This window comes from Chinchilla lanigera, unplaced genomic scaffold (genome assembly GCF_000276665.1).
Source record: "Chinchilla lanigera isolate Chin_1 unplaced genomic scaffold, ChiLan1.0 scaffold00124, whole genome shotgun sequence".
Classification (NCBI taxonomy): Eukaryota; Metazoa; Chordata; class Mammalia; order Rodentia; family Chinchillidae; genus Chinchilla; species Chinchilla lanigera.
The window spans coordinates 1,285,936-1,295,456 of NW_004955525.1; positions in this window are offsets into that span (position 1 = coordinate 1,285,936).

Below are 9,521 nucleotides of genomic sequence, written 5' to 3' on the forward strand. Positions count from 1 at the left end.
TTTGCCGCTGAGCTAAATCCCCAGCCCCTTAGGGCAAGATTCTTAACATGTTCAAGTGACTAGGACCAAATAGATTATTTGGCTTGAATGGCCCAGAAATGTCCTGAAGTGATTTCTACTATTTACTTAGTGGAGACCCGGCTAGGTAGTGGTAGCAGATCCTGGTCATCATTTTATGTCTTCTAAGAATGTAATAAAGCAGGCCGGCTATGGTGGTGCATGCCTGTAATCCCAGTGCTCTTGAGTCTGAGGCAGGAGGATCCTCATGAGTTTGAGGCCAGCCTGGGCTACATAGTGAGTTCAAGGCCAGCCTGAATTACATAGCCAGGCCCTGTTTCAAAAATGTAATAAAGCAATATTTGAGTGATTTAAAATATTAATGCCACCTTTATTGTGCTATCCTAACACTAAGCAAAATCCAATCTATTGTATTATATTTACATGTGTCCTAGAATTGTTTTGTTGTGCCAAAAGCACCACTCATGCAAAAGGCCACTTGAGAATTTTATCAGTTCTCTTATAAGGTAATAAAAGTTCCCTGAGGTAGTATATATAATTTCTGTTAGAATAGCCACATACCTTGTACACTTTAAAATATGACAATAATTCATATGAATGTGATGTTTTAGCCATTTCATTCTCAGAATAAATTTTTTTTCTAAGTAATGCACAGGCATTTGTCTTCTGGTACTTTCCATGGACTTTGGAAGGTCTGCTTATGTAGAGGAAGTGTGATACTTTGGACCAATTCAGAAAAATAATGCCAAATTAAAAATAAGTTATGAAGCACTGAAGCAAATAAAATGATAAATTTATTATTGTTAATTTTCTGAACAGAATAACATGAGATATGACTAAAAATATAATGTCAAAACTGTGTTATCATTGTATAGTTGAACAGCATATATTAAATCATAGGGGAAATTGAACAGCATTTTCAAATTAAGTCACTTAGAATACACTAGAGTCTCTTTACAAATACATATTAGCTTACTTTTCTCTAATGTAAAGCAAGCTTGTATGTTTTTCTCTTATCTTTCCCTAGAAATATATCTTCTTTATAAAACTCGATTTTTCTAGTACTTTACATAAGCTTTAGAGAGATGATAAAGTAGGCAAGTCTCACACTATCAAGTGTTTAACATCCAGTTGTAGCCCTTGAAAGATAGCTACACTGATGAATAGAGTGTCTGCTTTGTGAAGAAGGCCACACCATCCTTCAGTGCCACAGGGTTTGCAAAGGTCAGGCAGTGCCGTTAAGGGAAAAGCTGCAAGGCCTGTACTGTTTACTTAAGAATGGTAACATTTCTATATGTCAAATTCACCTTTTACCTATTTCATAAACCTTACAGTAATAAACTCTGCTTGCTTTCCCCAAATGCCACTGTGTATTCCTCACTGTAACTTTTCAAACTTCTCACATTCCTCTTAAGAGGCTTTGTTCATTGCACTTTTGATGTTTAAGCATGTTTACATCCAGAGTGTATATGAAATCATCTCTGTTTGGAGCTCAAGTGCAAACCCTCTTAAAAATATGAAGCATTCAATTAGTAATTAGCTGGTTTTGTTCTAATGAAGTGAGCAATGCAGAATTTGGATTAAAATTCAGCTAATGCTCTCCTCTGTTTATGATTCCAGATGTTTTTGTTTTATCTAGGAATTTACTTTGACAGCTACTGCTAAATGATAAATCACTCATATTATAGCTGAAATGCATTTTGAAATTGAAATGTGGCAAACTTTGAGATTGTTCCAAGAATCATAGTTGGTTACCAGATCAATACTGGTTCCTTCTTTATGACAGTTCAGTACTGGTACGTGTAAAACAGTAAATGAATGTATGTCAGCATTATACAGCATACTACAAGAAGGTTTGTTTTTCTACCATCTACAAAAGTGGGAGAAATTTTCTATTACTATAAAAATCTCAATTTACTTTACCTGGCTAAAAGATTGATTTATATTGTCTTTTTGCTAGCTGAGTTTTTCTTTTGGTTTTCAATTTGTAGTCAAAATTGTTCTGGTTAGTGATTTTAAGAGGACATATTTATTGAAGGGTGTGGGCAGTTATGTTTATCTCTTTCAATAAAGACTAGCATTAAATCTAAGAAAGGATATTTTTCAGATTGTCTTTTGCCATTCATTGCCATGTTTATTTACCTATTTAGAGAATATTATTTGTTTCACCATTGCCTTCAATTTTGTAATGTTCATAATTTGTACTGCATGACGTAAGCTTTACTGTATTGTATGAATTTCAGTCTTGAAAAATGACTGCCATTTGATGCTGAAGAACTTTCCTTTGACATTGAGACTGTTTTTATGGAGTTGAGGTAGAATGGAGAACTGAAAAAGTAAATGTTCAATTTCGTCAGAGGAAATATTCTCAGAGTCTACTCACAAAGAAATTTGAGCAATTTGGCCGGGGGTGGGTGGTGGTAACTGGTTACAAGACAGTTCCCCAAAATACAAGCTTTCATTTTCTTCTGACCCTGGAAACAGTGAGATAAACTACATATATTTTTCTGAAAAATGTCTGGTGGCCCTGTAATGGTGTTTAACCCTCCTGCTGGTCTGATTAATACAAATCCAAACTTTTATTTTTCTATTATTTTAGATTCTGTGATATTATGCACAAATTCCAATGAGTGACCATGACTCCTTCTGCACAGAAAAACAAATATTTAAAAGATGTCTTATACAAGTTATAAAGGGTGTACTTTCTTCCCTTACAATATTTAAGTTTGGCTAGAAAGAGAATATTTTACCCTAGGCACAGCAGTCCAGCAATATTTTATTCTCCTTTATATGTGAAGATGATATATTTGACTCACAAACATGTAACTTTAAATATTCCTTAAGCACAGCTGATGGATTTGTACTAATTAATCTACACTTTCTTTATTTCTTTTATATCCAAAGGCTAATTTTGAGATTTTGAGATGTACCTAGCTGTATACAGTCTTGAGGCATAAGCCATTGTTATGTAAAAGAGCAATGTTAGACAAAAAATGTAGAATATATTTTTACGAAAGTTTCAATGCTAAATTTTACCCATACTAATCAAATGATATCTAACTCCAAAATGTTATGGATTATTTGGATTGCCAACATTTGAATGAATTCTGGTTTGATCCAGCACCATAGTTAAATGATATTCAGAACTAGTCTCCCTTTCTGCAGTATACAAAATATTAAAGTTAACCTACGTAGAGATTTTCTAAACGTACAAAGCTGTCATTAATCAAAACTAGATAAATCATTTCTCCCTGTTTAGGTAAACAAAAATGACTTCAAATTATGTACAGAAGGAGAAAATGATATAGAGCACTATAGACCTTATAATATCCTTAATGAGTAGAATCTTTGTCAATCTTCAAAACCTTTGATGATATTGAAAGAAGTACAATATTGTACCATGAAAATTGAAAGATATTTTAAAAACAGGCATATTTAACATAAAAATGTAAAGCTTAATTTTACCAATACTCCATCAAATTGTTACACAGATCATTTAAGTTCATGAAGATAGAAATTTCAGTATTTTCAAGCATGTATCAGAATTATCCCATGCAAGAACTAACTTGTTTTCTTTTTCTTAATGGAGGTAACTATTACTGTTTAGCAAAGACAGAATAGTTTTACTCGGCTTGAAAGGTCTTCACTGGCTTTACATAAATGAAGATGCTTGTGATTCCAGTTTATCTCTGAAACTATTCAGCACGGAGTTGTTTCAATTGTGTTTATCAGCAAAACTTAGTTTACTGAAGCAGCTAATGAATCTATGCTATGTTAAAGGAAAAGGAATTTGTGTACATTTAAAAAGCAATGATATAAATTTTGTCCTCACATTAGGTTAACCAGTTTAAGAATATGAGCTAAATCCTAATGGCTAAAGTGACTTGATTGTATTTGATGCTTTTCTATGGTTATTTCAACTTGGCGTTTTGTCTTTTAATGGAAAAAAAAACCTATATTAGCGTGTTAGAGACTGGAAACATATGTATCATTTATCTACTATGCCATATATTAAGTTAGAGTACACTTTTGTTAAAAATATACTTGATAAACTTCAGCATAAATAAAAGTGTTTTGACTTTGACAGTTTTCAGAGTTTTTATTTTCAAAATGTCAACTATAATCATTGAAATATATAGTAGAATCAATGTAAATGAAAATATAGGAAATAGGAAGGTGTTTGCAAGTTTTTTTTCCAGCTTTATTATTTTCCAATAGCTATGACCATACATTTTATTTTAGCTCACCCATTTGAAAAAGCCAACACTCTTGTCCTCCATTATTTTATTAACTCACACCTGGATTACCTTTTCCTGCCTACATACGCTTAAGGAATCTGCTTCAAGGAGAAAAGATTGCATGCAAAAACAGATTGCACATGGCAAACCAAGAACTGCAAATATTTTTCTGAATGTGTGTTATTTTGTACAGCCACATTCAGTGGAAGATGAAACATAAAAGCAAAGGTTTATGTGTTCTCTGACCCGAAATAATTACAAATCTCTCCCTGTGTCCAAGGGTCCAATTCAGTGTACTTAAAACATCAAGGCCAGTCATAGCCCTGTTTTCCATTAAAACCCTGTTACTCACCAAAATTCAAGTTCACATAGAAGCCTTTCATGTTTTGCTACAGAGTGGCTGTGCCACTTCCATTCCCTGGTATTTGGTGGGACATATTATATCACATAGTACATCTAGCTGGCCACTCACTGACTGTAAGTCTTCTTGTTTGGGACCCCCTTCCTACTTTCATGGATGTTTCCTCTCACCATCACCTCCTGACCATTTTTATGATACATACAACTTAAGAATCCTGAGAAGATTGCAAGCCCCTTGATGTGGAAGAGAATGATCCCTAAGGGTTTTTCTTGGATAAGCAGGGTTGTCCTGGTATTATATTACATATAACAAAAAAGCAGGGTCCCAATAATCAATCATATGATATGGGGTTTATGTTACAATGTAATGACAAGAGAAGACCTATGCTCTGAGTTGCATAACTCGTAGAGGTCCAGGGTTCCAGAAATATCTGTATTTTAACTTCACCTTCTGGCAGTTATCTTTACTTTCTAACACCCATGGACATAATTCAATGCTCAGTCTTCTGGTCAGTTGGGACTTATAGGGAAATGCAAATAATAGTATGAATCTCTTCATTATTTGTAGTCCATGGTATTGACCTATCTGAAAAGACTAAGTCATGGAAGTACTTGCAGTGAGATCGTGTCTCTGCATCTCAAATGTTTCCTAGTATACCATTCTCTGCCATTTCAATGAAACCCTTGATTCTCTTTTCATACTCCCATACTCACCACCATCTCCATCCTTTAACAGCCAAAAAACTTTAACCTTACTAGAAGGAACTCTCTGCAGGAAAAGAATGTTATTATTTCAGGACAGTGGTTTTACTGTTTATCAATTCTTTCTCAAGTAAAAACCTTCTTCTACAGTTGAAAGGATCAATGTTACTCTTTCTTCTTTCTTTCTTTCTTTCTTTCTTTCTTTCTTTCTTTCTTTCTTTCTTTCTTTCTTTTCTTTCTTTCTTTCTTTCTTTTTCTTTTTTTCTTTCTTTGTTTCTTCTTTCTTTTTTCTTTCTTTCTCTTCTCTTTCTTTCTTTCTCTTCCTTCTTTCTTTTTTTCTTTCTTCTTTCTTTCTTTCTTTCTTTCTTTTCTTTTCTTTTTTTCTTTCTTCTTTCTTTCTTTCTTTCTTTCTTTCTTTCTTCTTTCTTCTTTCTTCTTTCTTCTTTCTCTTTCTTTCTGGGACAGGGTTTTGCTATGTAATTCAGGCTGGTCTTGAACTCACTATGTAGTCCAGGCTGACCTTGAACTCATGGCAAACCTCCTGCCTCAGCCTTCCAAGTGCTGGGATTACAGGTGTTCTCTACAATATCCAGCTTCATTATTTTCTTTTAAACTCTCTTTGGAGAAAATACAGATTACATTCATCCCAGGAGTTGACTGCAGGACCTAGATAAGTTTCATGTAAACTATAGGATTTCTCACCTCCTTAACTTTGCTGTTTGTAGACTAGTGGAGGGGGTGAGTAGATGCTCCAATTGCTAAGAGCAGCCATCATCTCTAATTACTATTCTAGCACAGGAATTTCTTTCCATAACTCTCAAATCAACTAACATTTTGGAAGATTCAGCTGTTGTCATTCTTCATAAGTTATGCTATTCATGTTGTGTTTATACACCTTTCTGCTACTATAACAAATACCTGAGATAAACAACATAGAAAAAAATAAGTCTGTGGCTCATGATTTCAGAGCTTCTCCTGTAAGATTGGTTGGTGAGGTAGCACATTATACTGGGGTGAATGGTGGAGCAACACTGCTCACCTTATGGTCAGGATACCAAAAGACAGGAAGAAGACACTGGAGTCCTTCTGTACCTTTCAATGACACACCCCAATAATGTAAAGTACCTTCCACTAGGCCCTACTTTCTAAAGATTCCACCATCTCCCCATAGTCCCATAGGCTGCAGAGCAAACATTTAAAAAAAGGCCCTGTGGTGGCCATGTACACAAGCCAATGCACATGTATAATATCATTCATAAATGGACCCCAGTGGGTTTGGTTTTGAACCCCTCTATCCTCCAGGGAACATCAGATTTTGCCCTTCTTTCACACGGACATGTGTCTCTGTGGACAGTGTTCTCAACAGATTTTAAAATAAAATATGATATTATGGATTTCGTCAGCAGTTTTGAAGATCATCAATTTTTTTTTTTTTTTTTTCCGGTAGCGGGAATCAAACTCAGGACCTCGCGCTTACCAGGCAGGTGCTCTGCCGCTGAGCTAAATCCCAAGCGCGATCATCAAAACTTTGACATCTCAATTGTAGGTGCACAATTACTAGAATGATTGTAATTCCAAAGAATTCCTTTTGTGAAAAAGTTCTCAACATTCTATCAAAACCAAAATTGAAGACAAATTTTACTAATTCTGCTTGAACTTGGAGGAAGACATATAGCTAAGCGATATATAGTAATACATATAGCTAAGCGATCTCCTTAAATACTGTAGAAAACTGTCTGATGCTACAGATAATGTTAAATTAACCAGTATGGCTTTCGTTTCTGTTTGTACTCAATATTAATATATGGGCACACAATATATACACACAAAATATTTTTGTTTTTCTTTGTCAACAATTAATGAAATTAAATCTGAGCCTTTTCCCATTTCCCCACATTTAAACTTGTTTTGAAGCATTTGAGCAACATAATTACAAGATGTAGAATAAAAGTCATGATGAAGATAGCCAGCTATTTTTGGGAGGGGAGGCAGTCATTTTTAATATAAAATGCCTAGATAGTAGTGATAAATCTGGACTTCAGCTCCCTCTTTAAGTATTTGATCAAAACTTTCTCAAGTCCAGACTGATCATGTAAAACTTCCAATTTTGTACTTTGTCTCAGTTACCTTGCAATCTCTAAAATGTCTAGATTTTCTTTCTCAGTTATTTTATCAATCAAAAAAAGAATTGCATCTCATGTACTCAACATAGATTATATTGTTATAGCACTGAACGATAGAAGAACTGAGAACCCATATGTAGGACACTGCTGTGAGACACAAAAGTCTCAAGAAAACAAATGTACTGATTAACAATGAAAAGGCAGTTTCAGATGTCAGGTATATTTATTAGTATGTTTGGAACTAGTATATGCGACACCAACAATTTCTTTTGCTTAAATATGAAAACTACAATATCTATAAATGTTCTTAAATGGTACTAATAGATTCTTGGGGGATGCTATTTCATTATATTCTTATAACAGTAATATTTCTTCACTTTTGCATGACTTTAAAAACTGAGACACAAAATTTTTAGATAAAATTATGCTAAAAGTATGGTCACATTTGCCTCTTGGGTTGCTACGCCATTTATGATATTCACAGGAAATTAAGCTCTCACAAGATTTACAGCAATATGAGCACATGGGAAATACATGTTAATTTACCAAAAGGGCAAGTGAAATTGAAAGTAAGTACAACTTAGTTTCTGACATATAAGAGGATATATTATATAGCAAAAGTCTCCAATGGAATCAAAGCAGCAGAGTTTACATTATAAACAAAAGTCAGTACAAATGCTACATAATTAAAGGCCCATATCAATGGTAGAGGGGTAAAAGAGAAGGAACATGCTGTATGAAAGAACATCAATGAGTATTGTGAAGTTTTACTAGAAACCTAAAGAATAAATATGATTGAGAAATGAGGACAAATGTTAAGAGACAAACATCAGCTAAGCTACATAGGAAGAATAGCGGCACATACTATTTATGGAACAGAAGGTAATCTATAAGAAAGGACAGAACTCTTGTCTAGATTTACTGAAAGATAAGTTTTTTGATAGTCAATATGGGGGCTATATTATAGCACATGATGAATAAGAAGCAATGAGCAGATAGCAGAGATTCATTTGGAAAAGCAATCTGTAAGAAGTTTCAGCTGAATGAAATAAATGCAGTAGGTGCAAGAAAAGAGATAGTTACATGACAAAATTTTTAAAATTCAAATTTTCTTCTATGTACGCAATTGTTAAGGTGGAGTGTAACTTTGATTGGCTTTAGGATTTACACTGAGGATTATTGGAACACACTTCTCGGTGAGTTGAGGTGGATCAGAGAGGTGTACGCTTGAGGCTTTTGTTGACCCCTGAACCCTCTCTCTCTGGTGCACTTCTCTTTTGCTTCCCTGACATCATGAACTAAGCAGCTCGGCTGCACCAAGCCTTTTGACCATGGAATTTCTGTCTTGAAACTAACTGGTCATGGCTGAAACCATATGCAAACCAGACCACTCTTTCATTTTTGAGTATTGTGTATTGCATCTCAAAGACAAGAAAAAATTGGGACCAGAGAAGTAGGGTTTATATCTGCCCATGTGGTTTTGAAGATTTTGGAACTGTTTTGTGGGAAAAGTGGATATGAGAAGCCCTAGAATGCTGTAATGGAGTCTGATGGGTGACTTTGTTCAGAGCTCAGAATACCAGAATGCTGACAGAAATGTAGACAGTACAGGCCAGGTTCTCTTAGTTTGGAATAAAAACACCATTGATATTTGGCTTAGAAGCTTACGTCTTATACTCTGGCAAAAAGTTGCCTACATTTTGCCCATGTCATGAGTACTTGTGGAAGACTGAGATTTGAGGTGGTGGGTTAATTTATCTGGCAGAAGAAATTTAAAGACAGCCCAACACTCAGGCAGTGGCATACACATGGCTGGCTAATTTTGCTAGATTTATAGTGAAAACAGGGGACACAAGTCAGAGCAAAAGAATCTGAAATACTTAAATTTTTGCCCAGGAAGAACCAAGTGTAAAGTTGGGGACAAAGGAATTGTGGCTGCTAAAATACCATAAAAATAAATCAAATGCTTTGTACATAAACAAAAAGAAAAATTTCTTGAGAACATCTCGGGAATCATCAAGACTCCACCTATTGTGGGATTATAGGTATAAAATTGTCAAATTTTCTTTAAGAACAGAGT